At 35.3% G+C, this 8,839-nt stretch overlaps 1 pseudogene; it reads left to right on the top strand.

The window, feature by feature from the left end:
- The first annotated feature begins 6,433 nt into the window (after positions 1-6,433).
- On the top strand, positions 6,434-6,546 carry LOC123243505 (annotated as a pseudogene).
- Positions 6,547-8,839: the final 2,293 nt, after the last annotated feature.

Genomic DNA, 8,839 nt, shown 5'->3' with positions numbered 1-8,839 from the left:
AGATAAATTGGGAGGAGTTCCATGTCTAGCACTCTTTTCCTTCCTCTCAGTGGCTTTGGTGGAGCAGGGATTTTGAGCAAGTAGAAAAACTTAGTTAGAGATAGGAGGTCATAGGTTCAAATCTGACCTCAGACACTTCCCAGCTGTGTGACCCTGGGCAAGTCACTTGACCCCCATTGCCCACCCTTACCACTCTTCTGCCTTGGAGCCAATACACAGTATTGACTCCAAGACGGAAGGCAAGGGTTTAAAAAAAAACTTAGTCATGTGGTTCTATTTTGTCAGATAATAAACTCTTAAAATATAATACTTCAAGTATTCAACTTTAACTTTTTTTTTTTAAACCCTTAACTTCTGTGTATTGACTTATAGATGGAAGAGTGGTAAGGGTAGGCAATGGGGGTGAAGTGACTTGCCCAGGGTCACACAGCTGGGAAGTGTCTGAGGCCAGATTTGAACCTAGGACCTCTCATCTCTAGGCCTGGCTCTCAATCCACTGAGCTACCCAGCTGCCCCTCAACTTTAACTTTTAAGCTTACAAGCTAGAGATATGAAATTGGCAGTCCATAGAGAGGTTAAGGCAGGGTAAATAGATTTTAGAATCATCAACATAGAGGTGATAATTGAATACATGGGGGCTAATGTGGAAATTGTATAGATGGAAAAGAGAAGAGGGCCTAGGACAAAGCTCTGTGAGAGAACTAAAGATTAGTGAGCCTGACCAGGGTGAAGGTCCTAAGAGCATGTAGTCAGTTAGGAGAATTAGGAGAATCTGGGAGAATTCCAAAAACCTAGAGAGAAGAGAGAGTATCAAGGAGAGGAGGGTGCCAAAGATTGTAGAAGAGGATTGGGAAAAAGAAATTGGATTTGGCAATTAAGAGATAATTAATAAACTTCAGAGAGCGTAGTTTTTATTTGAATGATGAGATTAGAAGCCAGACAGTAGAAAATTAGGAATAGAATAAGAGGGAAAAAAGGGGTGGTCCCTCTTAACAGTGTTCCCAAGAAATTTAGCCACAAAAGCCAAGAAGAATGATATTGGATAATAGAGGTGATATATGGAGAGATTTTTTTCAGATGGGAAAAGCTTGGGTATAGTTGTAAGAATGTAAGGAAGCAGCCAGTAGACAGGAAGAGCATTAGGGTAAGTGAGAGTGAGATGGACAGACTAGGTCATCTGTTGAAGGAGATGGGATGGAATGGGATCCGTTGTTCAGGTAGATGGGTTTGCCTTGGCAAGAAGGGTCAAGTCATCACGTGAGATAGGACAGAAGGAGAAAATGGATGCAGTAGGCCTCTGGGTGATGTGAGTAAAGAGAGTAAACTCTTGGCAAATGACAATTTTTTAGTAAAAGATGAGGAAAAATTCTTAGCTGAGAAAATGAAGGGAGAACCATGAGAAGTTTGAGGAAGTTTGAAAAAGTTTGGAAGAGCCCCTGTAGTGATTGTGATAGTGAGTTAATTTGGGGAGGGGGGTAAGTGAATAAAGAGTTATATAATATGTATTATGTGCCAGGGTCTGTGCTAAAGAACTTTACAAACATTCTCTTTTGATCCTTACAGTAACTCTACATATAGGTGATATTATTATCCCAATTTTATAGTTGAAGAAACTAAGGCAAACTTTGTCTAAGGTCACACAGTGCCTGAGGTTGGATTTGAACTTGGGTTTTCCCGACTCCAGACCTAGCACTCTATCCCCACCTAACTGCCTCTAAGGGCTCAGTTGAGATTATGTAATAAATTTATAGTGGACCTAATCAGGACCATGGTATGATTTTCTCTACCTTCATTTAACAGTACATGTGTAGGAGCAAAGGCAGCAGATGGTCAGAGTGATTCAGGACTGAGGCTTGGCAAGACATAATTAGAAATATAAAGGATTCAAGAGAAGATGACAATGTAGGGTTGACCTGGTTTCCTAAGGAGACAAAATGGAGAAGAGGAGAGGGAACTAGCTAATTCAGAAGAGATGATCTGGGAGAGAACTAACAGGTTGAGGGACTGGAGGTTACAGTATGGGCAAAGAGTAGAGTTTGGTTTTGGAAGGCAAAAGGACAGGTGAAAAGCCAATAAAAATGCCAGTAGTAGACAAGGGAATTTCAGTGTTCATGAACAGGGAAGGGGTAAATATTTTTGAGTGATGGCAAGATTAAAGGTACAGTCAAGTTTGTGTGTGGCTGAGGTATACATATTATGATTATTTTGCCTACTGATATTGCTATGATTTTGTTTACTATCACAAATATTTGTTTATCCTGCTAAGACAAGTGCATGTTATATATACTGCATGTAATTTAGATAATAACTGAAAGAACCTACCAAGTAATGTCCTGCATTGCACTAGGTCAATTGCATGATCTGGTGATGTATCTTCTGATAAATGTTGATTTAATTTGATGCTGTACAATATAATTCCAGATGAAAGTGTAATACAACCAATTTTGCAAGAGACTGTAAAACCCCAGTGCTCTGGAAGGAAAGTAATAGCTGTTTGATAGCTGACTGGCATGCTGGGATTTGTAGGTCCAAGGGATATACATTTCTCAAAAAGCTCCAGGAGTGACTTGGGCTTTCATCATCTCTGAGTCAGGAGTAAGACTTGAGTCATGCCTTCCAGTTCATAAAGTGACACAGTCTCTGAGAAACAGAGAAGAAAGAATGAGAACTGTTAGAACTAAAGAGTAGCAATTATGGGAAGATAGTGTCCCTACTCCACCTGGAACTTAATGAGTCAAATCTCTATCCAATTTAATTAGTACTTATTCAATTCATTTTGAATCAGCAATTGTTTTTGCGAGTTAAGCAGAATAGAATTAAGTTTGAGTTAGTTATGTTAGCTAATGCTATAAAAATAAGAGTTCAATTATTATGATATATTAATTATTCATTTAATTAATGAACCTATCTTTTATTGATGATCATGTTATTTGTGATTGATTTATAGGATAGATTTATGCTATATTAGCCTCATAAGGATTTATCTTAGTTTGTGCTAACATATTAGCACTGATCACCTCCCCATCCCAACTCCTAAGTGTGCCATGCTTAAAATAAGATTCATATGGCCTGTAAAAAGTCCCTGCTGACCATCTTTTCACAGGGGTTTAGTTACTGATATCTCTCCTATGGAAAGCCCCTGCTGAGATGAATTGAAGAAGGCCTAAGGCTTGCTGACAGGGTCTTGTCACCTCTGGTGAAGGACTTATGATCTGTGGAAAGTCCCTAAATACTTTCAAGAAAGCAGAAATGATTGAAGAATATCCATCTTGGATATGAGAGTTCCATTCCCTCTGCCACTTTGGCTAATCATGTGAGTTCTTTGTTTCCAGACTGATCAATCATGGAATTGTACCACTTCATTCTATTTTTGGTACTCCCTCAATAGCTATAAAAAGCAATTTTTCTTCAAGCAGAGGGGCCCTAGACTATAGAGAGTCATGGGTCCAATTGATTAGAGACCACAAGTCTCCCTAATAAATTGATCTATGCTTGGAATTTACCTCATTTGCATTTGTTGTACATTTTATCTTTTTTTCTTTTGGATCTATAACTGGAAATAATAGCAGCAGAGGCAACAACCAGAAGAAGAAACCAAAAATGATCAACTAAAAAGAGACATTGAAAAGAGTGAACTACAACAGCAAAGGAGAGATCAAGGTTGTCCATTGACTCAGAATAAAAGACATAGAGTGAAGTTGCTGATTTGCACTTATCTAATTAAGCACTGAAGAAAGCTTCTCCAAGTGTCTGTTTTTTTTCCCCTAATTTTTCCTCTATGTATGCTAATAGATACTATCAGGAATTAGACACAGACAGGAATTAGTTAGAAATACACAAAACTTTAAATTGACTGAGAGCCAACTTTCTCTCTGAATGTTAAGAATTCTCCCAATCGAAATCTCTGAACTGTTATGACTATACATATAACTTTTATCTGATGTAAGCTCCATAAAATGGAAAAGGGCCATACACACTAGAAAACCATTATATCATCCCTAGGTTAAAACTGAGTTAGTTTTTATAACTATGGTTATAAAAACTATGGTATGGTTAATTGAATTTTCATCCTCTGATGTGAGAATTGAAAGGGGAAAAGTAGAAGAAGGTGAGTCTTAGGTGGGAGAATCTAAGCCAGTGATGGCTAACCTTTTAGAGACCAAGTGCCCAAACTACACCCTCATGCTGCAGGTGAGCTGCCCCCTTACCCCAGACAAGGGAGGGAGGAAGCACTCCCACTGGGCTGTTGGGCAGAGGGGTGGGTCATGTGAGAAATGTCCTCAGGTGTGCATGAAGAGGGAAAAGGGAGCAGCCCTCCCTGGCACACATGCTATAGGTTTGCCAACACAAGCTAAGCCAATAAGAAATTCAGTTATTTTGGAAAGATCAGAAAGAAAGAATCAGTACCTTTCATAGCACTGATAATCCTTTTCACAACGAATCAATTTATTGTTGTTGAGTCACACCTGATTCTTCATGACCCCGTTTAGGGTTTTCTTGGCAAAGATACTTGAGAAGTTTGCCATTTTCTTCTCCAGCTCATTTTACAGATGAAGAAGCTGAGATAAACAGAGTTAAATGACTAAAGTTTCCACCAGGAGAACAGTCTACCTTTAAGATAAAAGTAAAAGTTAAAAAAAAAAGGCTAGGAAAATGAAAAAACAGCCAAAAAGCACCTAACCGTAGAAAACAATAATTTTATTTTATAAACAATAAATAAATACTAACTAATAAATAAATAATGGAGTCAAAGAAGAGCAAGACATAGAAGGGGGCAGTAAGATCAAAACAGCAACACAAAAAACTTCAAAGAAAAATGGTAATTGGTTTCACAAGTTCAAAAAGAAATTTAAAAATCAAATAAGGAAGACAGAAAAAAAATGGAGATGAGAAACAAAAGTAATACAGGAAGAAAATAACAGCTTAAAAATCAGAATTGGCTGAATGGAAAAGGAGATTCAAAATACATGGAAGAAAATAATCTATGTTCAAACATAAGACTCAAGGGAAGCATAAAAAGTAAAGAAGAAAGAGAAAATTTAAAGGATTCAATAAGATCAAACTGTTTCTATTCCTACAAGGAAAGATGATATTTATATCTCTTAAAATTTTCATCATTATCAGGGTAGTTAGAAGGCATATATGTAGAATTGATTGAACCATTCTGGATAGCAATTTGGAACTATGTTCAAAGGGCTTTAGAAGACTGTCTGCCTTTTGATCCAGCCATACCACTGCTGAGTTTATACCCCAAATAGATCATAAGGGAAAAGACTTATACAAAAATATTTATAGCCATGCTCTTTGTGGTGACAAAAAATTGGGAAATGAGGGGATGCCCTTTTATTGGGGAATGGCTGAACAAGTTGTGATATCTGTTGGTGATGGAATACTATTGTGCTCAAAGGAATAATGAACTGAAGGAATTCCATGTCAACTGGAATGACCTCCAGGAATTGATGCAGAGTGAAAGGAGCAGAACCAGGAGAACATTATACACAGAGACTGATACACTATGGTACAATCAAACAAAATGGACTTCTCTACTAGCAGCAATGCAGTAACCCAGAAAAATTCTGAGGGACTTATGAAAAAGAATGCTATCCACATTCAGAGGAAGAACTGTAGGAGTAGAAACACAGAAGAAAAACAACTGCTTGAACACAGGGGTTGATGGGGATATGATTGGGGATAAACAATCACCCTAATGCAAATATTAATAATATGGAAATAGGTCTTGATCAATGATACATGTAAAACTCAATGGAATTATGTGTTGGCTATGGGGGGGGGGTTAGGGGGAGAGGGATAGAACATGAATCATAAAACCATGGAAAAATAGTCACAATTAATTTATTAAATAAAAATATTCTGAAAAAAAGGAGGCATATACATAGACAGAGGGAATGGGAGTAAGCTGATTAAGATGACATGATATGCAAAACAAACAAACAAACAAACAAAAAAAACCAAGAGATGAAAAAAGAAGATTTTACTGAGAGAAAAGGGAAAAGAGAAGAAGAGTGGGATAAATAATATCATTTAAAGAGGATTGAAAAAAACCTAATACTGTGAAGGGAAGGATGAGGGTAGTGATGGGCAATGCTTAAGCCTTACTCTCATCATAATTGGCTCAGAGAGGGAATAACAATTATACTCATTTGAGTATAGAATTCTATCTTATCCTAAAGAGAAAGAGTAGGGGAATAAGATGAGGTAGGGGTAATAAAAGGGAGGAGGAAATAGGAGGTGATTAAAAACAAAACACTTGTGAGGAAGAACAGAGTGAAAGAAGAGAAAAAGAGGAAGATCAAAGGGAGGCAATAAGATGAAGAGGAATATATAGATGTTAATCATAATAACTGAATGTGAATGGGATGAACTCATCCATAAAATGGAAGTGGACAGCAGAATGAATTCAAAATCCATTTGAGTGTTGTATGAAAGGAGGAAAAGTTAGCACTCCCCTTGATAAGGATGGAAGAGGTCATAGTGGCCATTACAACACTCAAACAGTTAAAGCATTGCCACCTACTCAAAATCCATTTGAGGAAAGGAGACACACACACACAGACTGAAAGTAAGGGGATGGAGCAGAATCCATTGTGCTTCAACTGAAGTAAAACAGGAGTAGCAGTCATGATCTCAGATAAAACTAAAGCAAAAATAGATCTAGTTAAGAGATAAGAAAGGGGACTACATATTGATCAAAGATACCATAGAAAATAAAGTAATCTCAATACTAAGCATATATCCACCAAATGGTATAATCTCCAAATTTTTAAAGGAGAAATTAAATGAACTTCAGAAAATAATAGACCATAAAACTACACTAGTGGGAGACTATAACCTTCCCTTCTCAGATCTAAATTAAATAAATAAATAAATAAATAAAGTAAAATAGTCAAAAAATAAATAAGGAAGAAGTAAAAGAAGTGAATGAAATTTTAGGAAAGTTAGATTTAATAGATCTCTGAAGAAAATTGAATGGGGATAAAAAGGAATATACCTTCTTTTTAGAAGTACATGGTACCTACACAAAAATTGACCATGTACTAGGGCATAAAAACCTTACAACCAAATACAGAGGAGTAGAAATATTATATGTATACTTTTCAGATCACAATGCAATAAAAATTATAATCATTGAAGGTCCTTGGAAATAGAAATTAAAAATTAATTGGAAACTAAATAATCTAATTCTTAGAAATGGGTGTATCAAAGAACAAATTATAGAAACAATCAATTTCATTAAAGAGAATGACAATTAGGAGACAACAAATCAAAATTTATGGGATACGGGCAAAGTAGTACTTAAGAGAAAAATGTATATATCTTAACACATCAATAAAAAAGAAAAAAAAGATCAATGAATTGGGCACACAACTAAAAAAAATAGAAAAACAACAAATTAAAAATTCCCAATTAAATACTAAATTGGAAACCCTAAAAACTAAAGGATAAATTAATAAAATTGAAAGTAAGAAAATTATTGAATGGATGAATATTTACAAAGATAAAAATTGCCCAATAATCCCATCTCAGAAAAAGAAATTGAATAGGCCAGCAAAGAACTCCCTAAGAAAAAAATCCCAAGGGTCAGATGGATTCACAAGTGAATTCTTTCAAACATTTAAAGAACAATTAATCCCAATACTATAGAAATTATTTGGCAAAACAGGCAAAGAAGAAATTCTACCAAATTCTTTTTATGACATAGATATTATGGTATTGTTATTTAGCCAGAAAGGGCAAAAACAGAGAAAGAACATTATAGACCAGTTTTCTTAATGAATATCAAAAAATCTTAAATAAAATATGAGCAAAGAGATGACCAGGTGGGATTTGTGCCAGGAATGCAAGGCTGGTTTAATATTAGGAAAACTATCAGCATAATTGACCATTACAATAACCAAACTAACAGAATTCACATGATTATCTCAATAAATGCAAAAAAAAAAAGCCTTCAACAAAATATAACACCATTGCTATTAAAAACACTAAAAGCATAGGAATAAATGGGCCTTTCCTAAAAATGATATGTAGTATTGATCTAAAACCATCAGCAAGTATCATCTGCAATGGAGATACATTAGAAGCTTTCCCTTTAGGATCAGAGGTGAAGCAAAGATGCCCATTAATACCACTATTATTTTATATCATACTAGAAATGCTAGCTTTAACAAGGCGAGAAGAACAAGAAACTAAAGAAATTAAGGTAGGCAATGAAGAAACTAAACTATCACTCTTTACAGATGATATGATGGTACACTTAGAGAATCCTAGAGAATCAACTAAAAATTAGTTGAAATAATTAATAACTTTAGCAAAGTTGCAGGATACAATATAAACCCATGCAAATAAAATCATCAGCATTTCTTCATATTACCAACAAAGTTCAGCAGCAAAAGATAGAAAGAGAAATTTCATTTAAAATAACTCTATACAATATAAAATATTTGAGGATCTACTCGCCAACATAAACACAGGAATTATATGAACACAATTAATTAATGAACACAAATACTTTTCACACAAATAAAGTCAGATCTAAACAACTTGAAAAACACTAATTACTCATGGGTAGACTGAGCTTATAGAATAAAAATGACAATTCTAACTAAATTAATTTACTTATTTAGTGCCATACCAATCAAACTACCAAAAAGTTATTTTATAAAACTAGAAAAAATAAGAACAAAATTCATCTGGAAGAACAAAAGATCAAGAATATCAGGGAAATTAATGGGGAAAAAAGTGAAGGAAGGTGGCCTATCAGTAACAGATCTCAAACTGTACTATGAAGCAGTAATACTCCAAAGAGTCTGGTACTGGCTAA

This window comes from Gracilinanus agilis, chromosome 3, assembly GCF_016433145.1.
Source record: "Gracilinanus agilis isolate LMUSP501 chromosome 3, AgileGrace, whole genome shotgun sequence".
NCBI lineage: Eukaryota > Metazoa > Chordata > Mammalia > Didelphimorphia > Didelphidae > Gracilinanus > Gracilinanus agilis.
Note: the sequence above shows the minus strand (reverse complement) of the source record. Positions and strands in the feature narration are given on the sequence as shown.